The sequence below is a fragment of the Ruditapes philippinarum genome, unplaced genomic scaffold (assembly GCF_026571515.1).
Source record: "Ruditapes philippinarum isolate M1 unplaced genomic scaffold, ASM2657151v2 ctg1417_1_1_1_1, whole genome shotgun sequence".
Lineage (NCBI taxonomy): Eukaryota > Metazoa > Mollusca > Bivalvia > Venerida > Veneridae > Ruditapes > Ruditapes philippinarum.
The window spans coordinates 191,497-218,771 of NW_026860012.1; the positions used below are offsets into that span (position 1 = coordinate 191,497).

The window sequence follows — 27,275 nt, forward strand, 5'->3', positions numbered from 1 at the left end:
ACTGACCTTGTTCTGTACTGGTCTTGCTAACTGATTAAATTTGTCTGTGTTCTAAATGACCTTGGTCTGCACTGGTCTTGCTAACTGATTAAATTTGTCAGTGTTCTAAATGACTTTGGTCTGCACTGGTCTTGCTAACTGATTAAATTTGTCTGTGTTCTAAATGACCTTAGTCTGCACTGGTCTTGCTAACTGATTAAATTTGTCTGTGTTCTAAATGACCTTGGTCTGCACTGGTCTTGCTAACTGATTAAATTTGTCTGTGTTCTAAATGACCTTGGTCTGCACTGGTCTTGCTAACTGATTAAATTTGTCTGTGTTCTAAATGACCTTGGTCTGCACTGGTCTTGTTAACTGGTTAAATTTGTCTGTGTTCTAAATGACCTTGGTCTGCACTGGTCTTGCTAACTGATTAAATTTGTCTGTGTTCTAAATGACCTTGGTCTGCACTGGTCTTGCTAACTGATTAAATTTGTCTGTGTTCTAAATGACCTTGGTCTGCACTGGAAACATGTGTAGAATCAGTTGCCGCTAACAGGCTAAGGTTTTACAGTGGTCAGATTAAGAAAGTTATATTATGTTTAATTTGGCTATTAAGATACACAAATATTCTCCTTTCCAAACCTTTGTGATCAAGTAGTATAATAATTTTCTTTTTTCTGTAAGCAAAAATTTATTTATTGCTTCTCTTACCTGTACTTCAAATAAATTATGTAATCAGTATCTCAAAGGTTTTAAAGGATATGTTAAATAATCATTTTAGATCTATACCTGTGTCAATATTCAGCTCATTATTAGGTTTAAGGTGTTTCATTCAGCATTACCTGGTAGAGCATCAATCTTATAAAAAAATCTTATAAAAAATAGAAATTGTGAGTTGAAAAAAAAAATTGTTTTTGGCTACTTAGTTTTATCATTATGATTCTGAATTACCTTAAATTTCTAATGGACTGTTTGGAATTCAAAGCAGTTTAAGTCCATTATCCATTATTAGGGTTTAAAGAATCTGTTTAACTTACCTTTTGCAATCTAATCTTTTTTTAATCTTAATGACACCCTGTCAGTTATAAACTAACATTCTGACTCTCAGGTTTTTGCATGATAGGATCTTCTTTTTTTTAATTTTCAAGTTTTTTTTTTTAATGTGGAGAAGTTTCACTCTGTTTGCAAAGGGCAATAGTCCATTGTTAACACAAGGTTATATAATAAATGCTTTTTCATTTAATCACTTTTAATCCTTTATGAATATTTAAAGTCTGTGTGCTCTTTGTTTAAAAAAGGAGGGAAAAAAGAGAAATTCTTCATTTTCTATGTATTTAACAATATCGGCACTTTTGATTTTATTTATGACAGTAGAGTTTGTATCAACTATACAAATACAAAAATGTATGCAGAAGGACTCTATATTATGTATTGTTGGATTTTAATACAAAATGAAAATAGGCTTTTCATGACACGATTCTAATTGTCGGGCTATTGTCAAATGCTTTAAAGCAGCTATTCAATGGTAAATAAGGTAGATAGATACCTATTGAATTCGTGCCGTATATGTGCACGAACGTGAGGCGTCATAATGTCAGAGGTTTTACGGTTTATGGACACGGCAGCCGTACATATCTCATCAAGGATTCTGCTCCTTCTCATTGTAATAAAAATAGAAATTTGATGTGAATTATTAATAACACTGTGTTTGAAAAACCAGAAGTCGTTCTTACTTATTGCGAGTGTTTCTGGCATTAGTTGATTAATAGAAGTAAACAATGATGAATTAAGTTATTTTACGCGTTAAAATATGTTTTAAAATTTGTGAAAATTCTGATCAAAACATGTGAAAATTAAGACTGAGGATTTATGTCAGTGAAAAAAGCAGTCTGGATTATTCAAGAGTGAAAAAAATGCAGGTGTTGAGCTAATAAAAAAAGGTTTCCTCGGTTAAAAAATATGTTTAAAATTTAAATAAGAAAAAATAGTGGCGCTATCATTTGTTACCATTTGTATAGATGTGAAAAAAATACTTGGGTAGAAAGAGTTTACATACTTCTTTAAATTTGAATACTAGGGGCAGGTTATAAAGAAATTTTCTAATCTCAAACTCAGATCTCAGGTATTGATTGGTCAGAAACTGGGCACAGAATGTGAATTGACCATTTAAAATCATGAAATTCGAGCTTGATCTTAAAAAAGGGTTCATAACCTTGGGGCCAGAGAAGACAATGATATATTTAAAAACTAAATTATTTGCTAAATATGAGAGACAACATATGGATTACTTTCAATATTTACAGTATTACTGTACATGGGCTAAAGCAATTAATGATTTTTTCATGAGCATTGTAGAAAACCAGACAATACTGCATTTAGTGATGTATAATTGATAGGTATTTATTTAGTGCAGGGTAGTGTAAAACTTCATAATAGGAGCCGAAAAATCATTATTTCATACCAGTATTTTATGAATACAGTAATTTGTGAGCTTTGTTTAAAAGCTAGCATTCTAACTGTATTTAAATAAATTAAATCGCAAATCTGAAAGTGTTGCACCAAATACTCAAATTTCTCTGGTTAAATACATAAACACAGTACAAATATCTAATAAGTAAACACAGTAGTACTACAAACTCTGCAGAACAGACCCTCTTGGGAGATAAAAGATTTTGGTTGTTTTATAAGAGGTGTTGCTGTTTAGAGGTTAAATATTGGGAAAAACTGACACTTTTGTTGTAAAGAGGTACTTGCTCAACAGAGGGCCACTGTAGACGTTACATTGCATGTATGTGTATGATTATAGATTAAGGTTATATCTCTTCATCACCTTGTCAGATTGTGTTGAAACTTTACTTGTGCCTCTTGCACTTTGATTTTTTATATTTTTTCAGAGTTATGGCCCCTTAATTTTATGTTATTTTAAACTCGTATTTGTAGGGACTGTTGTCAGCTGAACTTGGAACTAGTACAGGTATTGAAATGTTTTGCTGTCATCTGTCTGTATAGTCACTGTATCCAAGGTTTCACTGTATCCAAGGTCCAACAATATTGTCTGTCTGTCCATCCATCTGTCTGTCTGTCTATTCTGTTTGTTTCAGATATTTTTAATCTCACAGAGGATTTTTATTATTGTAAATTTTATCAGTAAGTAAATTGAAGACAAAAACGGCCAAAAATTAATAGAATTATTTGTAGTACTGGAGATTATAAATACCATATATGGTAGCAGACTACTAAATTGTTACCAAATTAAAACACAGACACTAAATGATACAACAAATAGGGTTGGTCAACCAGTCTGGATAATGTCACAATAATTAATTATAATAAATGAATGAAAACTGGTAATACTCAAGATTAAATTAGGTCTCCGACAGTGATAGTAATCATGATCAGTCTCAAAACCTTCCCTAGTCAGATTGTGTCAATTAATTATCTATAGAAGGAAAGAGAATATTGATCCTTTACTCTGTCAGTCTGTAGAAACAAGACCCTGTGATTAGAGCAGTAAAACGAAATATAACTTTTTTTAGAAAAAAATTAAGCTTTTTTCTGTAGAAATAAAGCACTATGGTAAAAAGGGGATCTTGAAAAAAAAAATGGCTTTGTATTATTTTGTGAGTGTTCATCTTACTCCTTCAAGAGCATGAAAGATGGCTTTTTGGGGAAAAGATTGTTTGATGTATCAAGGATTGTTTCTTATCTTATACCTTGGCTATTTAAAATTTATGTTTTCTGGCATAGGATGGAAGTCTCATGAGACACTTACTTTACTGTTCAAGATTAAGATTGGTTCCTGATTGGTGCCCCTAACAGTGCCTGTTTTGGGAAGGGGGAGCTGTCAGTTCCCTAAACTTTTTCTCCCTAGTTGAGGGGTTATGTTAGGGATGTGTTGTGTTATGGTCAGATTCATTAAGGGATTTATGTTACAGGCAAGACAGAAATGTACATGTTGGACTCATTCTGACAGCAGTCCCACATTTTGATCTTCAATCTCAATGAAAATACTAACACTGGGTAGCATAGAGTATCTAAGTGAAAATGAAGAACTAAATTTAATGAAGTTGTGTTGATCCTGTTTAAGAGCATATGATTTTTAATTCAATATAATGATGACACATATTACATGTACTAGGACATGTTGGTTGAGGCGATGGTTCATAATGATATCTTATCTAACAAGATTCTTTTCATAATTTTATGTCTGAACTCATTGATTCTCATTTAATTTTTCCTCCTTACATGCTACACTATATTGGAAAGTCATATTTTCTCCAGCAATATAAGCTGCAGAGTGCAGAATTTAGTTCAAATTCATATTTGCTGTTTGATTTCTGTGATCTTTAAGCACATGAAGAATTAATTTTGCCATATTTGGTTTATAAAATGAGCATGCTGTATAGCTTGACAACTACCTATAAGGATGTTTGCTTTCTGTCTTAGATACACTTAAAGAAGTTTTTCTGTTTCTCCGTCTAACTTAGATCCTTATGAGGAATGAGGTTATGTGTTTTTCCTATATTCTGATCAGATTTACATAATATTTATGATAAGCTTTAATGACTTAATTATTATGAAGAAATTGTTATTTCATCTCAGTTGCATAGTATTATAGTGATCATTTATGGAAATAATTTCTGAAGAAATTGTTTCTTTGGCCTCAGATCTGCCTTAGGAAATTGTTTCTTTGGCCTCAGATCTGCCTTAGGAAATTGTTTCTTTGGCCTCAGATCTGCCTTTAAGGAAATTATTCCTTTGGCCTCAGATCAACTTGAGGAAATTGTTTCTTTGACCTCAGATCTGCCTTAGGAAATTGTTTCTTTGGCCTCAAATCTGTTTGAGGAAATTGTTTCTTTGACTTCAGATCTGCTTGAGGAAATTGTTTCTTTGGCCTCAAATCTGCTTGAGGAAATTATTTCTTTGACCTCAGATCTGCTTGAGGAAATGGTTTAGGCCTCAGATCTGCATCGGAAAATTGTTCCTTTGGCCTCAAATTTGCTTGAGGAAATGGTTTTTGGCTTCAAATCTGCTTGAGGAAATTGTTTTTTGTGGCCTCAAGCCCTATTAAGGAAATGGTTATTTGACTTCAGATCTGCTTGAGGAAATTGTTTCTGTGGCCTAAAAGCCTATTGAGGAAATAATTCCTTGGCCTCAGATCTTCTTCAGAAAATTGTTTCTTTGGCCTAAGATGTTATGATTGGGGAAATGGTTTTATTTGCACATCCATATAATGAAATTCATTCTTTCATTGCCCTCATATCCCAATAAGGAAATTGATGCCATGGCCTCAGACAAAGTGATGAAATTGTTCTTTTGCATTAGATTAACTTGAGGATATTCTTTCTCTGACTTAAGACCATAATTATGATGAAATCGTTTGCCTTTAACTATACAAGGATGTTTCTTTATCTATAGAAGGAATTAATGATTCTTGACTAAGGTTCATTTGGTGAAACTATATTCTTGCTTCAGATCTATACAAGGAAATTATTTAATAGCATGACATTGTTTCCTGGCTTTGGATTCATATGGTAAAGTATTTTACTTGGTCTCTTATGCATATTGAGAAATCATTTCAATGGCCGCACAGATACATGTAGTATAGTTAATAGCCCTTATTCCATTTAAAGAAATCCCTCAAAGGCATATAAGAATCCCATGGAGGCAGGGCTTGGTCCTGCACCGAGAACCTGTGCATTCAGTATATAAATGGAAGTTTTATCTTCTTCATCTTACTGTATGTGCATTTAAAGCTTTTCATCTCAGTTCTAAATGTGAAATATTGAGGAGATTGATTAAGATGGAGTGTTGGTCCAGCAAAATAAATAATATACAGTTAGAATGATGGTGTGACAACTGTATCAGATAAAATGCTCTTCTGGGACAGAGATAAAATCTTGTAACAGTTCTATTAAAGATCTTGTCTGTTGACCTTTCAGAACTGTCTATTTAAATCAATAATTTGAGATATTATTCCAGCAGTAATAGATTACCACTGCATCAATAAATGCATTAAATATTGGATATATATCACAAAACAAGGCAGAAAGTCAGCCAATTTTGAAATATAACTCTTATTTATTAGGTTTTAGTAAATATTGATACTGGTAAAACAACAAACACTGCTAAAGTTGTCAAGTGAGCAAACTTTCAGACTTGATATTATAACTTTTAAGAAATACATTAAAAATTCAACTTTCATGCAATGCTCCTTTTAAAAAAAAAAAAGAAATCCATTAAAAATTCAATTTCATGCAATGCTCAATGCTAAATTGACTTCCCCACTCCCATATTTTGCCCAGCTAGTTAACATCGTGCATTTTCAGACAATTATTGTGGATAGTAATGCTTTTATTACTTTTATCAATTTTTGTGTCGCCTCTACGGAGTAGTGGCGACATATAGGGATCACTTCTCCGTCGTCTGTCTGTCCGTCTGTCCGTCTGTCTGTCTGTCTGTCCGTCTGTCCGTCACAAAACTTGTCCGGACTACTCCTCATAAACTACTGGTGCAATTTCATCCAAACTTTACAGGAATGATCAGTACCAAGTCTAGTTGTGCATATTGTCAGGATTTTCCGGTTCAATGATTTTTGTCGGAGTTATGGCCCTTTAATAATTTTTAATTTTAAAGTTTGTCCGGACTACTTCTCTTATACCACTAATGCAATTTCAATGAAACTTTACAGGATTGATCTGTAGCTCAAGTCCTTGCGCATATTGCATGGGTTTTCCGGTTGAATGATTTTTGGCCGAGTTATGGCCCTTTGATAAAAAGGTTTCTTTTTCTGTGTGTTGCCAGATACACAAAAGCTTGTCCGGACTACTCCTCATAAACTACTGGTGCAATTTCATCCAAACTTTACAGGAATGATCAGTACCAAGTCTAGTTGTGCATATTGTCAGCATTTTCCGGTTCAATGATTTTTGTTTGAGTTATGGCCCTTTAATAATTTTTATTTTTAAAGTTTGTCCGGACTACTTCTCTTATACCACTTATGCAATTTCAATGAAACTTTACAGGATTGATCTGTAGCTCAAGTCCTTGCGCATATTGCACGGGTTTTCCGGTTGAATGATTTTTGGCCGAGTTATGGCCCTTTGATAAAAAGGAGTTTTTTTCTGTGTGTTGCCAGATACGCAAAAGCTTGTCCGAACTACTCCTCATAAACTACTGGTGCAATTTTATCCAAACTTTACAGGAATGATCAGTACAAAGTCTAGTTGTGCACTGTCCGTCTGTCTGTCCGTCTGTCACAAAATTTGTCCCAACATGAAATTGGCCATCATGAGGCGACACATGTGATTACTGATCGCTCTTGTGTTCACTTATTGGCAATACCCTTAACACACTAAATACATGTATCTTAAAATTTAAGATACATGTATTTAGTGTGTCAAGGGTATTACCAATAAGTTAAATGAACTTGTCCATCTTTCGATCTTGAAAAAATCATTTAATAGTTTAAGTGAAGATTTCAAAATATGCACCGAGTGAAAAACTGCGCAGACCATAATCAAACAGTATGAATAGGCTGGCTGATCTTGGTTTGCACTGGTGTCATGGGTAAAAACAAATGCAACCAACAGGCTTAAGAAATTAAAAAAAAATTCAAAATTTTATAAGGCTTATTATGAATCTAGAGATGTGCTGCTTTAATAATTTAGGAAAATGAAAAATGCAGCGTAACACATCAACATTTTATTCACATTAATGTTTTGTATCCTGATATCACAATATTTAATTTCTTTAATCAATATATTGACTGGAGTTAACACTGTTTTTCAGTGGTTTTATAAACAAAACAAAAACAACAAAAAGTCTTCAGTTTACAGTTTCTTGTTTGCAGTGTTCTAACATCAGACATGATATTTGTCTGACATCAGTTATTAAATAATCTATAGCTGATACTCACATTCTTAAATAGATTTTGAAACTGGTTATATTAAAACCTGTGTTTTTTAAATTTTGAAATTTGTTAAGATTATTATACCTTTATCTTTTTATACTCATTGACAAACTGAAAAAAGAGTTACAGATCTCCTCTCTCAAAATATACTAGTATGAAATTTGATGTAGATTTGATTGAAATTGAAATGTAAAATGCTTTTGTGTATAGAAGAGCTTCATGATAGTCGCTTATACAATGTGTGCTTGTTTTCTTATTTTTTAGTAACTTAACCCTTAACCTGCTGATTCCTTTGCTGAATTTCTTAAATGGACTTGTCCAACTCTTATTTTTTAGAACTATCCATTATCAATTTTAGGGATTTCAAAGTGGAAACTTAAATTTGGTATGTCAACAGGTTAGTGCTTGGTCAGATGGCACAGATGTGCTGGCTGAGCTGGCCTGGCTCTACACTGCTGGCAAAGCTGTATCACATTTGGTTCAAGCAGGGAGTGTACAATGTTATAGTCATTGTCATGACTTGAAAATATTACAAGTTCTTAAAAAAAAAATTATGGAAAATTAAAAAAAGGAAAGATTTTATCAATTGCTTTGTCAGTTTTATGTATAACTACCATTACAGGCCATATCCACCTTAACTTGACACCAGGGAGTTAAATGTAACAGCGGCTGTAGGCTTTAAGTGTTAAAACCATTCCCATTTGGGACTTTCATAGACTTTGTATGACAAATAACAATTTTTGATATGTGAATGTGGCCTGGAGTGCATGTAGGAGTGTTCTGGTACAATATATAATCATTCACTTACTGCAAAATTGTTGCATCTCCTTTGTTTCGTCATATTAGATACAAGATTAATGTTTCCTGAGTGCCTGCTTTTCAACTCAAGGATCTTTGGTTCATGCCCGAGTGAGGTGACCACTTAGTTTCCTCATATGACAGCAATAGTGATTGACGCCAATACTGGTTAGTCCTGGAAACAGATTTGAGAATGGTTCATATAAGCTCTAATCGTATGTCATAAAGCTAAAATAAATTTCCAACTGAATTAACCCTGAACATCCATAAAAAAGAAAAGGAAAAATTCTTAGGAAACAAAATATGCTATCAAACTATGGACCTTTCCGGTGTTTACAGTTTTATGTAAATTGGCTAACTTGTTATCCAATCGCTACACTGAGATAATACATAGTCACTGGTTGACCTGGTTTGCACAAAAGAACACGTGCTTATGTTTGTGATACTGTTTGTGAGCAGTTGACCTAGCAATGAATGGAAAAGGTGTGGCTAAATGTTCCGCTACGAAAAACCGGAAAGGTCCATTGTCTTCCCCCTTGTGGCTGAGGGGTTGCCTTTAATTGTTGAGACATAAGAATTGCAGCTATAGTTTATCCATTCGTGACTGTAAGAGGTAACTAAATGGGTTAGAATAACTGGAGTCTATGCATCTCCTAGCTCGAGCAGGTGGGGAGGTTTTGACCCCTGATGTAGCTTTGAAGATTGAAACACCCAAGGTTAGCCAAAATTATCTTTCCTATTTTGGTGCCATATGACCTAAACTGTGTTGGTGCACAGTAAAACCAAACAAATATGCAAATTATTACCTACACATCAAAAAAGATTAGATCTACAATCGAATCTATCAGAAAATCTTTATGTCATCCATTTATAAAATGTTCCCTTTGAGAATATTAGGGAAAACAAAATCTATTTTGAGTAAAGTTAACTCAGTGTATTGTATTTTTCTCTCTACCTCTAGGGACATATTGAGATATTTGACTATAAATTTTATTTTTTTAAATGGTTTAAATTAGTTTCAAGCATTTAAGATTTCTGTGAAAGAAAAATTCGGAACAATCATTTTTATATCAGGCCTTTTTTCTCCATGAAGAATTTTATGATTTAGTCACATAATATTTTCATCCTCTGGTTAAACATTTCATAAAAAAATGAAAAATACTAGTAAATAGTTTCAAATTCAAAGGTGAAGGTCATTGCTCAAAATTAGAATGAAAGGTCAAGGTGATTGCGGAGAACATCTTAAAATGAGTGGTAAAGGTCAAGGTCAATTATTTCATTAGGCCTTTAATACTTAGAGTTCAAATCCAGCCAAGGACTTTTAATTCTTTTATGTGAGGAAGCTATCCAGTTGCAGGCTTATGGAACATTGTTTGTTCTTTAAGGTCCCTACTTATGCCTGAAATAATGCACCTAAGGTCTTCCTACATCAGTCAGGCTGGAAACTTGTCTTATGAGCGCTACAATGTCTGAGTGACATAAAACAAACAAAAAAAGAAAAGTGAAAACACACGAAAACAAGATTGTGAAACACGTAAGGGAGCATCATTTAGAGGAGTGTCTTTCCCTCATTTACTGCTATTCATATCTTTTAGAAACACATATGAAAATCAAGAATTGATTTTTCTTTAAATGTAAATTAGGACAAGGTTATTGCTTAGAATAGACTGTGTGCTGTAATAAATCCATGTCAAAGGAATCTTTGGTGACAATATAAAAACTGATTTTGCTCTCAATTCACATGACAAATTGCTTGAACTTTGATGTCATAAAACACTTGTTGATCAGATATTAAATAGAATGAGAGCTGGTCAATGAAATAAAAAGCTCAGTTTTATATCAGTAATAAAACACTGCATTAGAAGTAATGAATCAAGAATAAAAGCAGAGGCGTTACAAATAGATTGATGTTCAGAAGATTTTTTTTCTCAACATTTTTCATCAGTGTACATGCACTTGTTTTTAGAAGTATAGAAAGAAGATCTTCCAGGGACTTTTCATGAAAATGTTAAATACAGGAGTTTTTCTATTATATTATTTTTTTTCTCAGATCATGACCTGAGTGAACAGTCTAGGATTAAGTATAAAAACATTAGAATTGAGAAACTAAAAGAATAGCGTTTGCTCTGACACTGGGCAGGTCTGACTCTGGCAGCAAATGCTCATTGCTTTTAGTTCCACAGAAGGTTATTGGTTAAGATGTTAATAGTGTTTGATAATTACATGAATAGCTTGTACAAATTTTCAGTCAAGTATTTTAAAGAGCTTGTAATTAAAAAAAGTATAAGACTTAAAAGTTTGAGCCAGGTCAATTTGATTGTTTCCCAAAAAAATCATGTAATGAATCTATTCACTGTGATGAAGTCTTGAAATATGCCATGTATTACATAATGTATATACAATAGTACTGTTACACATGTATAAATGACCTATTTATTAAAATCCTGGTTATAAATGCCATCTTTTAAATATACAATAGGAAGAAAAATAATTAGGAAAGGTGATTTTTTTCTTAGAGGTCAAAACAGAATGATAGTAGCACTGGGACCTTTTGCCGTCTGCTGATGCACATTTGTAATATTGATTGAAACAGGTACTTATTCTTAAACAAGCCACTGTTTTTCTCCTGGGACCAATACTGTCATTCTCAATAAGACCAATTAAGCTGTTTCGTAAGACGGAACTAAATTCCAGTAAATTGACAAAGCCATGAGAGCTATTTTTTATTCCTTCGCTTTTCCCTGAAAATTACCTTTGATATTGTTCTCCTTCAGCTTCATGCCAACATGAATTTGAATAAGGATTATGGCATGGCCTATTTAGATATATACTTAGATATATACCAGCATAAAATTTTTAGATACCGGTAAGGATAATGGTGTCACCTTTTGGGGCCTTAAAAATACAAACTCACATGAAATTGAATAATGACTATAGTGTCACCTTAAGGGTCATAAAAATACAAACCAACATAAAATTGAATAAGGATTATGGTGTTGCCATTTGGGCCCTTAAAATTCAAACCAACATGAAATTGCCCTTTTGGTTCTTTGAATAAATACCAACTTGAATTTGAATAAGGATTGTCTGGTAGTGTCTCCTTTTGTGTCCTAACAATTAAAAACCAACATGAAACTGAACAAGGATTATGGTGTTGCCCTTTGGGTCATAAAAATACAAACCAACATGAACTGAATAAGGATTATGGTGCTGCCCTTTGGGTCATTAAAAACCAACATGAAATTGAACAGGGATCATGGTGTTGCCCTTTGGGTCTTTAAAATACAAACCAACATGAATTGAATAAGGATTATGGTGTTGCCCTTTGTGTTCTTAAAGTACACACCAACCTAAAATTGGATAAGGATTATGGCATTGCCCCTTTGATCCTATAAACTGTTCATCTTTAATGGAACCAATCTATTCATCTGTAAACCGAATGCACATGTTCTTGTTTGAAATTGAATGTACGGTGGCACAAAGGTGATGTGTGTGTTTTTATTTATCTCGTGGATACAAGATACTATGTCGTGGCCACGAGTTACTAAGTCGTGCCCACGAGATAGCTAAGTCGTGGCCACAAGATACTATGTCGTGGCCACGAGTTACTAAGTCGTGGCCACAGGTTACTAAGTCGTGGGGAACGAGATAATTAACCAATCAGAATACACTCTATATATTATGATTTTTTTAAATTTTACAACTTATTTTTACATGCAACATTAATCTTTGAAAATACTGAAGATATTTACTTTGAACTTGTCTTTAAGATCATATTAGAAAGTCACCTTCCAAGGCCCATCAGAGATTAATTTTGACTCATAATAGCTCTTTGTTGGGCAAGTGTGTGTTTGAATTGGTCAGTTTGTACGAACTACGGCCTGTTTAAACCTTGTTTATACGATAACATGAGAAGGAATAAGTCCTGGTTTACTGGCGTCCGCGCCGAAGCGCGGCGCCCTTTATGGAATGAAATCAGATTTTGTGAAAGGGCGACAGCAACTTCTCGAGCCTTTTAGTTGGTTATGATAAAAGCCGATCATTCCAAGCGGTATGAGGGTGCTTGATTATTAATTAAAAATGAAATGTCCCGATATGTACAATGAATAGCGAACTGGAGAATTTCGCAATGCAAACATTTTCAAATGAAATAACCTTTACCGTCAATAATTAGCACTCTTCGGCGTTTTTTTATTTATCATTTTGTAGTACACAGTTGCTTATTATGGTATGTTATTGTTTTACATGTATCCGAAAGCTGTAATAAATAGAATGATGAGTGGATGACCTAAACATTCCGAAAATCTATTTATAGAGGGATGTACTCCTATCGGTAATCCCCGGTCTCTCCTGGTCTATTTTGTCCAGGATTTACTAGTGATATCACACGTTTATTGTCTGGTCTCTCCCGGGTTTGGAGTAGATGTTTGATATCGTTACAGAACAGAATCAAAATAAATATAATTAACACAACATGAAATTAACTGCTAATAATAACAGCTCCTTCCATAGGCAAAAATAAAAAGCATTCCATAAAAGACGACGCCGCTCACCGGCGTCGCCAACAAATATTTTACAGATAAATAAGTTTTTTTCCAAAATGAATGTTTGTCACTTAGTTTGGTTACAATAATTTGTAAACACAAATCAACTCAAATTTATTGATTATTATTATACATAAACATACAATTCGAAAAAAAAAACCCAACAACAACAATTAACAATAACATGGTTCATTTTATCTATATGAGATAAAAACAATAAATATGTACAATAATTGAGAAAAAAGGTACATTTTTATGGTATTAATATGACACTATCAACTTTCAAACATTTTATATAATTTGTTATTCGTGTTTAGTAAAGATGCCGAGGAATTATTCAAAGTTACAAATTAGATTTTATGAATTATTCAATTGATTGATAATTTAAAAAATGATAAAGAAAAGTACAAATGTACATGTACATGGTTTAAGAATAAGCAATATTATATTATGAAAGATTAACCATAATTTACTGACTTTTTCCAGTTAAGTTTTGATTTATAATCGTCGGTCAATATGACAATTGAATTCTTAAAATTTATTTTACAATTTTAATAAAAAAAAAGAGTAGTATTAAAATAGCACATGAAACACAAAAAAGAAAAGAAAACAATATTCATAAAATCTTTAAAATTTTTATTAAAATAGATATTACAATTATTGTATAATAAACAATTATGCTCAACATGATCAACATGGTAATATAACCAGTGTTGTATGAACAGATATCTTAAGAGGGGTTCTTCTCTAATAGCGATTACATAATGATTACACAAGACTTAGTGTGGTGTTGATCATGCGTTACACATATGGATTATAAATGATTGTATACATGTATATCCGTTGCTATTTATAATCACGATCATAAAGAAATAACAAGTAATATTCTAAATCTGTAGCATGCCAATCAAAGTTCATAATGAACAATGTCTTTCGTCCGTTCATTCATAAGTGATATACAATTCTGGTAAAAACCAATTAACCATTGAAAAGATTATAAGAATATCTTGTCATCATATGTCTACTAGTTCATCTTCACCTGCTGCATTTCTTGCTTGGACGCCCCTTTGATGCTTTGCATCAATGCTTTTCTTGTTTTATTTGTAAGTTACATTGCCCATGGACAGTAAATAGCCTATAAGGTAAAATTCTTGTCTGATGAATAATTTAGAAAGGATAAGCCATGGTTAATGTTACCCAGAAAGATCATTGCACCTGATCAGTAGATGACATCTAATAATTTCGAGGTCATTGGGTCAAAAATCAGGGTCACAGTGATGCTTAATGTAAAACAAGAACCGGTTGAACCGGGTGATGCTCCCTGAGAAGGTTCTGGACACAGGAAAGTATAAAAAAAATGAACAAGGGCAAAAACTCCAAAATTAGGCAAGGCAGAGTTATGCTTTTTTTGCACTGCACTTCTATTCAATGAGATCTATCTATCTATAAAGTTTCCTGATGATATCAGAGTTATGTCCCTGGTAAAATTCAAAGTGTAAAAATGAACAAAGGGCAATAACTCCAAAATTAGACCAGGCTTTGTTTAGGTTCTTTAAGCATTGCAGTTCTATCCAATTATATCTAGCTACCTACAAAGTTTCATGTTGATATCTCTAATAGTTTTAAAGTTATGTCTCGGACAAAAGTCAAAAAGTAAAAATAAACAAAGAGCAATTACTTCAAAATAAGGCAAGGCAGAGTAATGATTCTTAAGCACTGCACTTCCATCCAATGAGACCTATCTATCTACAAAGTTTCATGTTCAGATATCTCTTAAAATTTTAGAGTAATGTCCCGGACAAAGTTCAAAGTGTCAAAATGAACAAAGGGCAATAACTCCAAAAGTAGGCAAGACAGTGTTACAGTTCTTGTGCACTGCAAACCTACTTAATGAGATCTATCTACCTACAAAGTTTCATGTTGATACCTCTTATACTTTTAGAGTTATGTCCCGGACAAAGTTCAAAGTGTGAAAATAAACAAAGGGGAATAATTCTAAAATTAGGCAAGTCAGAGTTACGGTTCTTGTGCACTGCACACCTACTCTATGAAATCTTTCTACCTACAAAATTTCATGTTGATACCACTTATAGTTTTAGAGTTATGTCCCGGACAAAGTTCAAAGTGTCAAAATGAACAAAGGGCAATAACTCCAAAAGTAGGCAAGACAGTGTTACAGTTCTTGTGCACTGCAAACCTACTTAATGAGATCTATCTACCTACAAAGTTTCATGTTGATACCTCTTATAGTTTTACAGTCATGTCTTGGAAAAAGTTCAAAGTGTCAAAATAAACAAAGGGGAATAATTCTAAAATTAGGCAAGTCAGAGTTACGGTTCTTGTGCACTGCACACCTACTCTATGAAATCTTTCTACCTACAAAATTTCATGTTGATACCACTTATAGTTTTAGAGTTATGTCCCGGACAAAGTTCAAAGTGTAAAAATAAACAAAGGGGGATAATTCAAAACTTAGGCAAGGCAGAGTTACGGTTCTTGTGCACTGCTTACCTACTCAATGAGATCTATCTACCTACAAAGTTTCATGTTGATACCTCTTATACTTTTAGAGTTATGTCCCGGACAAAGTTCAAAGTGTAAAAATAAACAAAGGGGAATAATTCAAAAATTAGGCAAGGCAGAGTAACGGTTCTTGTGCACTGCACACCTACTCAATGAGATCTATCTACCTACAAAGTTTCATGTTGATATCTCTTGTTGTTTCAAAGTTATGTCCCGGACAAGAAAAGGGGACGGACAGACGGAAAGCCGGACGGACGGACAAGGTGGCGACTATATGCTCCCCCGAAATTTTTTCGGGGAGCATAATTATTGACAAGCCAATAAGTTGTATAAATGGCACTTTTACAGGCTGGTGAAGAAGGGGCATCCTTGTACTATAGCACATGTCAAGTTAATTATGGAAATTCACATAAATGGTGTAATCTGATTGGTTATTTATCTCTCGGCCACGACTTGGCTATCTTGTGGCCACGACTTAGTAACTCGTGGCCATGACATAGTATCTCGTGGCCACGACTTAGCTATCTCGTGGCCACGACTTAGTAACTCGTGGCCACGACATAGTATCTCGTGGCCACAACTTAGCTATCCCGTGGCCACAACTTAGTAACTCGTGGCCACAACATAGTATCTCATGGTCACGACTTAGCTATCCCGTGGCCACGACTTAGTAACTTGTGGCCACAACGTAGTATCTCGTGGCCACGACATAGCTATCTTGTGGCCACAACTTAGTAACTTGTGGCCACGACATAGTATCTCGTGGCCACGACTTAGCTATCTTGTGGCCACGACATAGTATCTCGTGGCCACGAGATAAATAAAAACACACACATGTCACCTTTGTGCCACTGTATGAATGACCAAAATCCCCTCTTAGTTATGTGTATGAAACTAGAACTGACAGTGCCAGGTAGCAGACTTATAATTTTAATATTATTATGTGAATAATGTTTAATGAATTTGATATTGTATCTATTATTAAGTAATGACCATAATGTACACAATATGACTTTTCCAGCTTGTAGGCATACATGTAGAAATTGGGTGTAATTTACACTATTTGTTATTAGTGTTTTCTATTAATTAACCTAGAAATGAGTTAGGTCATGCAGATGTTACTTGTATATGCTAAAATACATTATATTATCAGGAAATGATATTTCATTTATATCATGTTATATTATTGGCCTCGCCCATTTATATTAGTACGTAACATGTTAAAAGATAGGTAAAAAGTGATGAAAGCTGATCTAAGCTCTAGTGGTTACACAATGCACTAGTTATCCAGTGGTTGCAGGTGTGATCCTCAGCTTCACCACTAACAATACTTATGGTCCTTTTGATGAAACCTTAATGGGACTCCACTAAGTTTTTATGCCCCCACAAAGTGGGAGCATATGGCGTTGCACTTGTCCGTCTGTCCGTCCGTCCATACGTCTGTCCGTCCGTACGTCCCGAAATCTTGTGAACGCAACTCCTCTTAAATCGGATGGCAAATTTTGCTTAAACTTACAGGGATGAACAACCTTAATGTGTAGATGGTAGTACAGGGAGGAATTTTTGCTGCCACCAAATTTAACAGAATTATGGCCCTTTGTTGATTTTTTTACTATATACTATGTCGAAATTTTGTGAACGCAACTTCTCTTAAACCGGATGGCAGATTTTGCTTAAACTTACAGGGAAGAACAACCTTAATGTGTAGATGGTAGTAAAGGAAGGAATTTTTGCTGTGACCACATTTAACAGAATTATGGCCCTTTGTTGATTTTTTTCACTATATACCATATAAGGAATTTTTGCTGCAACCAAATTTAACAGAATTATGGCCCTTTGTTAATTTTTAGTTTTCAACTTGTGGCACAATTGTAGTCCAAAAAATATTTGAGTCATAAGATTGACAGAACAGTGGCGTGTGGGGGCATCCGTGTCCTATGGACACATTTCTAGTTTACTTACAGATACAAAATATTAGTGAAAGAATATGAAGTGGAGTGTTTGAAATGATTTAGAATATAAAAAAATACACATGCAAAAACCACATAGCTGGTTTACTACAGTAAACTAAGTTTTGAAAAAGGGAGGTAATTAAATAATTTTGTATTTGTGTTAAACATGTTTTCAAAGATGCTTTAGTGTAGATCTTTACTTACATTATTATTAGATAGTTTTTTAACAGTCTTTTATAGGCTAGTAATTTCTTGGAATCTAACAGTTCTTACATAGTTAAATTTCACTGACAAAAATTAGTAATAAAAAATGTGCCGATTGGTCTGTTACGGCTGATGCTAAAGCGTTGATGTTAAACTTTTCTATAACTTTTTATTCATGTAACTTACTCTGATTAAACGCAAAGCGTGAACATTACATCAAATAAAGACTTAATTGCATTACTTTATTGACGTTTTTCATGCTATTACAAACAAAGGCAAACCATAATGGAGTGCTATTTCTGCAGAAAAAAGGAAATATTATCTGTCATCAAAGGAAATAATGAAATGTAATTACAATTGTTCTTCAGTCATGGGAGTCAGTCAAAAACGTCTGATATTTCATGCAAAAAAATGTACAAAGAATAACAGAATCGGTCTTATTTATGAGATCTGAGGAATTTTATGGCTTTCCTTGCACACACAATAGAAATAAGTATAGAAGTAGTCGATATAGCATATGCCTAGAAAGGTTCTCTACACAAGAACCCTTTTGATGCCAACATAAATGTATAATCACAAAATGGATTACCTGCCGCAATAGTGGTCTTGGATTTTCATTTTTGAGCGGTGGTCACCACACATTAATTTTTTTATCTGGATAAAGAACAACAGTATAATGCCATTCCTCTCATTGATTTATGTTGGAGAAATTGGCAGTTACTATCTTAGTAAAACTGATTAGCATCGGTACAAAATTCTAGGAACACTCCTTATGTCGTTACTTATCTATTTATGATTATAAAACTAGCAATGTACTCAAACAATAAAAAAGAAAAACCCTGAAAGATCAAGTCTGCCCACATGAAGTAGAAATTGAAATAAATGAAGATAATGAAAATAGGAACAACAAAAGAAAAACATTGTGAATGGTTAGTATAAACAGAGTTAGTTTCTAATGAGATCTATATGTAGCACAAATGAATTACTCTATACATTTACATTTTTTGATGTGGCTTAATTAAAGTGAATTGGTCTATAATGGAAATGTTAGATACCATATATACTTATTTTGGTAGTGAAATTAGAATCATATATGACAACTCAACACGAAAAAATTATCTATGATATTGGTGGTGAGAATTACATGATTCGATATGTCATACATGTACATATATATAGCAGATAGTATATTGTTCTAGAACAAACTATTATTGTCAAAAGTATAGTTGTTCATACAAAATCACTACCATATGAAACATACATGCCATATTTCCAGCCACCCAGATAGGGGAAAAGCAGGGGATTTGGACCAAATTTTGTCAAAATAACTTTTCCAGCATTACTTTTGTAAGAAATGTATTATATGAGTAACAAAATGATACATTTCTATTGTTTTAAACTTTTTGAAAGTGTGCCCATTGTAACCCAGTTGTTATGGCAAAATGTGCTTATTTTAGACCAATTCACTTTCTTTGAATGCAAACCACTAGGTAGGATGCATTACTGTGCAGTCCACTTAAGTCTGATTCATTTAGACTTTTGTCTTGAATTAGTCATGGCCAGGGACATCACTGATTTTTTATACTATGAGACTAGAAATAATTTTTCAAGATTTTTATACTATTCCATGTGGGTCTGAGTTCTATAGCAATATAACTTGTGTGCAAAATTTCAGATCATTCACTCACTCCATTTTGCAAAATTATCATTTTTATAGTACAAACTGACTTAAAAATGGGGGAAAAAATTACTTTTAGCACAAGTCAGCCTAAGTATAGCATTTAACATCAATTTTTAATTTAATTCTGTGTCTATATCTCTATCATCTATATCATATTTTTCAGTTTTACGTGCCTCATGATGTAAGATTTACAAAATTAATGCTTTTAGGATTTTGTCCTTTAAAACATGTTCAAATTTATATCACAAATTTAATTAGGGACGGGTTAAAGAAGTATAGGAGAGATAGTAAAGTTTTGAGAAAAATAAAGTCATTCTCATTCAAGTGACAACTATTCTGGTTTTATCATTTTATACACATGGACCTTCCTCTTTAATAATATTTTTTAAGTACATGTACATGTACTGTTAAGTGTAACTGTAATTATGTATACCCTTTTAAATATTGGCTAAATTTGGAATATATAATTCACTATTATGTCTTTGTTCGACCCAAAAAAATTCATTATGTATTGAACAATGAGTTTTGCCAATGCGATTATTTTTTTCAAGGTCAGGAAAAGATAATTGTAATGACCTTTTATATATTTATTGTATATAAAACATTCTATTTAAATGTGAGGGCTTAATTGTAAAGAAAATTTGAGATGAAGTTTATAATGAATGGCTGTAATACAATATACTGTATGTACTGAAATGTTGTGGCAACAATTTAAATAGAAATAGGATGTTAAAATATATACATGTGCATATATAGCTCTTTTATTATGACCTGTGTGTTTTCACCTGTCTTGGATTACACAAATTTGCCATTGTGTTGTGGGGAATATAATTGGTGACTGAAAAACTTGTGTATATGAAAATCAGTTGGTTTATGAAGTGATTCTTTTTTTTTTTTTGGAGATTTTTATGTGATTGTAGACTGGTTTATTAGTTACAGTAATATATGATTTAGGAGTTGATAAGATAGTGCTTTTAGTGTTAGAAGGATTATTTTCCTATTGGAGGCAGAAGAATTGATGTTTTTACTAATAACAGTTTCAATGCCCTCTTATTTTCTTTGCTCTAGCCAGCTGACATTGCATAGGTACATACCCTGAATCAGGTTAGACAGCTGGATGAGTGGATACTGATGACCTTCATCAATCAATCATAAATTTTATCCCTTATGACCACCCTATGGCAGTACTTAAGAATGGCGGAGATATAACCAAAGATTTTACTTCCCTGCTGTCCCTGCACTGCTGAGAGATATAACCAAAGACTTTACTTCCCTGCTGTCCCTGCACTGCTTAGAGAGATATAACCAAAGATGTTACTTCCTTGCTGTCCCTGCCCTGCCCTACTGAGAGATATAACCAAAGATTTTACTTCCCCGCTGTCCCTGATTGCTGAGAGATATAAACAAAGATTTAAATTTCCCACTGCCCCTGCACTGCTGAGAGATATAACCAAAGATTTTACTTCCCTACTGTCCCTGCACTGCGGAGAGATATTACCAAAGATGTTACTTCCCTGCTGTCCCTGAACTGCTGAGAGATAAAACCAAAGATGTTACTTTCCAACTGTCCCTGCACTGCTGATAGATATAACCAAAGATGTTACTTTCCTGCTGTCCCTGCACTGCTGATAGATATAACCAAAGATGTTGCTTTCCCACTGTCCCTGCACTGCTGATCGATAAAACCAAAGATTTTACTTCCCCGCTTTCCCTGCACTGCTGAGAGATATAACCAAAGACTTTACTTCCCTGCTGACCCTGCACTGCTGATAAATAAAACCAAAGATTTTACTTCCCCGCTGTCCCTGCACTGCTGAGAGATATAACCAAAGACTTTACTTCCCACTGTCCCTGCACTGCTGATAGATAAAACCAAAGATTTTACTTCCCCGCTGTCCCTGCACTGCTGAGAGATATAACCAAAGATGTTGCTTTCCCACTGTCCCTGCACTGCTGAGAGATATTACCAAAGATTTCACTTCCTCGCTGTCCCTGCACTGCTGAGAAATATAACCAAAGACTTTACTTCCCCGCTGTCCCTGCACTGCTGAGAGATATAACCAAAGATGTTACGTCCCCGCTGTCCCTGCACTGCTGAGAGATATAACCAAAGACTTTACTTCCCTGCTGTCCCTGCACTGCTGAGAGATATAACCAAAGATTTTACTTCCCCGCTGTCCCTGAACTGCTGAGAGATATGGAAAGATGTTACTTCCCCGCTGTCCCTGCACTGTTGGGAGATATAACCAAAGACTTTATTTCCCCGCTGTCCCTGCACTGCTGAGAGATATAACCAAAGATTTTACTTCCCTGCTGTCCCTGCACTGCTGAGAGATATAACCAAAGACTTTACTTCCCCGCTGTCCCTGCACTGCTGAGAGATATAACCAAAGATTTTACTTCCCTACTGTCCCTGCACTGCTGATAGATAAAACCAAAGATTTTACTTTCCCACTATCCCTGCACTGCTGAGAGCTATAACCAAAGATTTTACTTCCCTGCTGTCCCTGCACTGCTGAGAGATATGACCAAAGACTTTACTTCCCCGCTGTCCCTGCACTGCTGATAGATATAACTAAAGATTTTACTTCCCCACTATTCCTGCACTGCTGAGAGATATAACCAAAGATTTTTCTTCCCCACTGTCCCTGCACTGCTGATAGATATAACTAAAGATTTTACTTCCCCACTATCCCTGCACTGCTGAGAGACATAACCAAAGATTTTACTTCCCTACTGTCCCTGCACTGCTGATAGATATAACTAAAGATTTTACTTCCCCACTATCCCTGCACTGCTGAGAGATATAACCAAAGATTTTAATTCCCTACTGTCCCTGCACTGCTGGGAGATATAACCAAAGATTTTACTTCCCTACTGTCCCTGCACTGCTGAGAGATATAACCAAAGATTTTACTTCCCTGCTGTCCCTGCACTGCTGATAGATATAACTAAAGATTTTACTTCCCCACTATCCCTGCACTGCTGAGAGATATAACCAAAGATTTTACTTCCCTACTGTCCCTGCACTGCTGGGAGATATAACCAAAGACTTTACTTCCCTGCTGTCCCTGCACTGCAGAGAGATATAACCAAAGACTTTACTTCCCCACTGTCCCTGCACTGCTGAGAGATATAACCAAAGATTTTACTTCCCTGCTGTCCCTGCACTGCTGAGAGATATAACCAAAGATTTTACTTCCCTGCTGTCCCTGCACTGCTGAGAGATATAACCAAAGATTTTACTTCCCCGCTGTCCCTGCAACGTTCGAACAATAGAATGGTTTTGTTTTGACCCCAAAATATTTTATCTACACAACTCGCAGTGTGAGGGAATTTAAGCTACACAGGCTGTTACCATAGGGTTTGAATTTTCAAAAGTCAATGTCCGTGCTATTCCCCTTAGGGTGAAGAAACTTATGGTGGCTATGATGCATTGATTGGTGCGTTAGTACTTATAATAGGATTTGTTCAATACATCATGTAATACTTAATACTTCTAAACATTTTTACTTTTAGTATTTGTGCAAAACTCGCACAAATACTAATAAAGAGTGTAATGCAGTATTTATGAGATTGTACTTTTCAACTTGTATTTATCTTGGTGCATTTGAAGCAGGTTTATGGTGTAATGCTTATGGATTTTATTTATTTATATGACTATAATTTTGACTATAATTTGTGCATGCAGAGGCATTTTAGGTAGGATTTAATACTAGTATGCAATATCTGGATATTTTTCTGAAAATATTTCATATGTCTGTTTTAGTTGTAATATTTTCTTGTAACATTTTTAGCACTCGTGACTGATGATCAAACCTTTGTTATAAGGAATTACCTTTACCAGAAAATTTCATAAAATGTTGGATGTTCATATATAAAAAGAAACTGACACTGCAAAATGTAATAATAAGAAATATAGAAAGACAAATGACATTTTATACACAGAAATTGCAGCAGACGTAAATTTAGATATATCTCACGGAAAGAAGTACTTTGCCCGTTGCTGTTACAGTAATGTGAGATAAGTCAACAAAATGTGATATTCAGAAATTATTGAATATGGAAATTTGACTGGTTTCCCGAGGAATTAATGTCGCAACTATATTGTTTAGCTTGCTATAATGGTGTTTCATAAAGTTTTTGTATCAGGTAAAGTAGTTTTCGATATTTCTACACAAATACAAATATACATGTATTACTGTATTTTTTAAAATAAATGCACTGTGACGGAAATTCCCCCCCCCCCCATTTATCATTTTATCAAATTATTCATGTAATTTTAAATTTAGAACATAGGTTATCAGGGTCTCACTTATTTTTGGAAAAAGACAGCTTAAAGAGATAGGTATGAAGGAAGCTGATCCCATTTTATTTTTATTACCGTTAGATTATTAACGGTATATAAACTTGTATATAGCTCTGTGCTTTAGATTATTACCATTTGAAAAGAATTTAAATGTACATTTCATAAAATTCAATTCTGTTTATTAGAACGACTGCTATGCAAAAATGAATGTGCATACAATGCAAATGTTGTTTATAATTATGGTTTTCAAGAGATGTATGCAAATGCAGTTGGTATTGTCTCATTTAAAAGCCACTTGAGGGAGAAATTCATGCAACATAGTAAAATATGAGAAAACATCACTCAGCTAGTTTATGTTTGCATCCTATTTGAAGTGTTAGTCTCTAATTTGTGCTGAAACTCAGCCTAATGACTTTGACATCTATGATTTTTTCCCATCTTACAAACTTTCTTGCTAATGCTTGACCATTATGCCTATTTGTAAACTGTCAGACAGAAAATTTATCACTTAGTCGCTACCAGTGGTTTTGGTGACTCATTTTTTACTGTTAATATCAGAAAACATCTTCCAGTTCTAGGTGAACTCCTTAAAAAATAATATTAACATGTTTGGGAGCTTCAAAATCCCATACTGAATTCTGAAGCTCTTAAAGTGTTCAACTATTTTATCTTAAAATCTTCTGTCCCCTTTTTAAGGATCCAGGTATGCAAGTTATTAAACACAATAAAGACAAAACATTAAACACCTAATTGTTCCATATATAGTATACATTTTTATCACATAAACCGCGACGCAGGAAGATAATAAATGCATTTAATAAAAACGATATTACACTAGTGTAATAACACTTTGACGTGATGTAATTTGTGTAGCGTTAAAGCGCGCTAATGTGCTAATGTTAACGTTACACTATAGGCGCGACATTGAAAAATTACTCATTTTAACAGTTTACTGTTCTTATTTTATATATGTGATAAGACCGCCTCTGTGGTGAGGGGTTAGAGTCTATGACTTCTAATCCAGTAACCTCTCTGGCGTGTGTTCGATCCCCGGAAGATGCTTTGGTATTTTAGCATGGAGGAAGGTAGTCTAGTACTGGTGTAACTATTCAGGAACGATGGTTAGGAAACTACCCGCCTATATGACTGAAATACTGTTGGGAAAAGGCGTAAAATCAAACAAACAAACAAACATATATGTGATAAATAGAATATTATATTCGTGTAGATTCAATACTAAATTTATTGAGCTCATTGAATAAAACAATATTATGCTCGCCAGAGGCTTGCATAATATGATTTTATTTAACTTGTTCAATAAATTTAGTATTAAACTACACTCATTCAATATCCTCTATATTTCAATACTAAGAGGATATTTTTTCGTTTGAGTGAAATATGGAATATATTTTCACGAAACATGATAAAATGCCACATATTTTCACGAGCCGGGACGGCGAGTGGAAACATGTGGCATTTTATCATGTTGAGTGAAAATATATACCATATTTCACGAAAAACGAAAAAATAACCTTTTTATTTAATTTCAATATCAAAGAAAAATGGTTACGAACCCCCTTGCTTGCTACGCAACTGCAATTGTACAGCGAGCAGTAATATAATAATTGTCTTGTTTTGCACGTGATATTTAGTGCTACATTGTGACGTCACGTAAACAACTCTTCAAACGTCTGTACAGCGTTAATGACTGAATTAAAGATATTGGTGTTCGGATTTATTTTCTTAGTTAGACCGTTTTCTATCATTCTAGATAGTTTTCAAAACAAAATTCGACAAAAATTTGTTATGAATTTTCAGATTTTTCAAACAAAATGGCGAAAGAAGTCCCGTAAAATAAATATGAGTTTTGACTCCTCCCACTTTCATATTTATATTTCATATTTATTTTTAAAAAATATGAAATATATTTGACTGATATAGCACCATATTTCATGGGTAAAATTAAATAAAGTTCAACATATGATGTTCCACATAATTATGTTCTTCCACATTTTGATTCCAGCCATAAATTTTCATACCTTTTGTTAGTATGCCTCGTGGCACTTTATACTATAAAATGTTGCATTATATATTTTCAGTACCATCAGAAGCAGTTGCATTTCTAGGTGCTGTAGGAGCCTTCCTCCTAATTCTGATTATCTTCTTCCTGTACCTAAACAAGGCCCTCTGTTTCTCCTCCTGTGGTGGCTTCCCTTGTCTTGATAATAAACCAAAGAAAAAAGAATCCAGGGCCAGAGGGTTAGGTAAGTAAAATCTTATTGAAAACATATTTATTGTCACCTTAGTGCAATAACGGGTTAACTTCTATTAAATCATTTAAGGAGTTAACGAGTTACTGCACTAAGGTGACGTTAGGTTGTATTTAACACATATCCTGCTAAAATTTCAACGATGGTATCTATTTTCCATTTTGGAGCTGGCCCTTACTAGTATTAACTGTTAGAAAGTTAGTCAGCCAATGGTATAGAGCCTCACCAGACTACATGAATGTGTAGGCTAGCCTGGCTCCATGCAAGTGGCTAGGATGACTCACTTTATAATACACCAAGGTAATGTTAAAGGTTCATTGTCAGTCTCTTTAAATTCAGCTTCCATGACTTGACTAGCCAGTACAGACGTTGTATGAGGTATAATGGTTTTGACCCCAGTTGGGCTTGAACTGATTATCCCTAGGTTTGAATCCCTAGACTACCATCAATTGTTGAATTATGATTTTTTTCAGAAATTATTATTTGTGTAGTGCAAATAATAGGACATTTAGAACAGATACATATTTTCTTTTGAGTGTACAGAAATAAAAATGTCAGATCATATTTTAATTCTGAAATGAGCCGCAGCACAACAAAACCAACATAGCGCGTTTGCGACCAGCATGGATCCAGACCAGCCTGCGCATTTGCGCAGTCTGATCAGGATCCATGCTGTGCGCTATCAGTTTCTCTACTTGTAAAAGGGTTGGTAAGCGAACAGCATGGATCCTGATCAGACTGCGTTAATGCGCAGGCTGGTCTGGATCTATGCTGGTCGCAAACGCACTATGTTGGTTTTGTTGTGACGCGGCTCAAATAAAGAAATCTCTCTGGAGCCATATACAATTACTAATTTAAAGTGGAAATTGAAGACTTGCCTTGATGAAATCTGTTCTTTAGTTGTAGATGTATAACCAGGGAGATATTTCAATACTTCAGCCAATTACACAGAAACCCCTTTAACCTGTATCACCCTTAATATCTTAAATGGAATCATCCAACTTTCAATTTAGACAAAACCATTCAACATTTTTAGGGAAAATTTCAAAATATATACTGACTGAATAGTGAATAGTGCAGACCATGATCAAATGGCATAG

General features: G+C 34.1%; 1 long non-coding RNA gene across 3 annotated transcripts; it reads left to right on the forward strand.

Moving 5' to 3' along the window:
- The first annotated feature begins 1,505 nt into the window (after nucleotides 1–1,505).
- Nucleotides 1,506–26,189, forward strand: LOC132758616 (uncharacterized). 3 transcript variants are annotated; one of them, XR_009629601.1, is made up of 3 exons: nucleotides 1,506–1,645; nucleotides 23,394–23,748; nucleotides 26,005–26,189. It is a non-coding gene; the product is annotated as an uncharacterized LOC132758616 (long non-coding RNA). The 3 variants fall into 3 exon arrangements; XR_009629602.1 differs by lacking the exon at nucleotides 1,506–1,645 and adding an exon at nucleotides 20,209–20,474; XR_009629603.1 differs by lacking the exon at nucleotides 1,506–1,645 and adding an exon at nucleotides 20,209–20,447.
- Nucleotides 26,190–27,275: the final 1,086 nt, after the last annotated feature.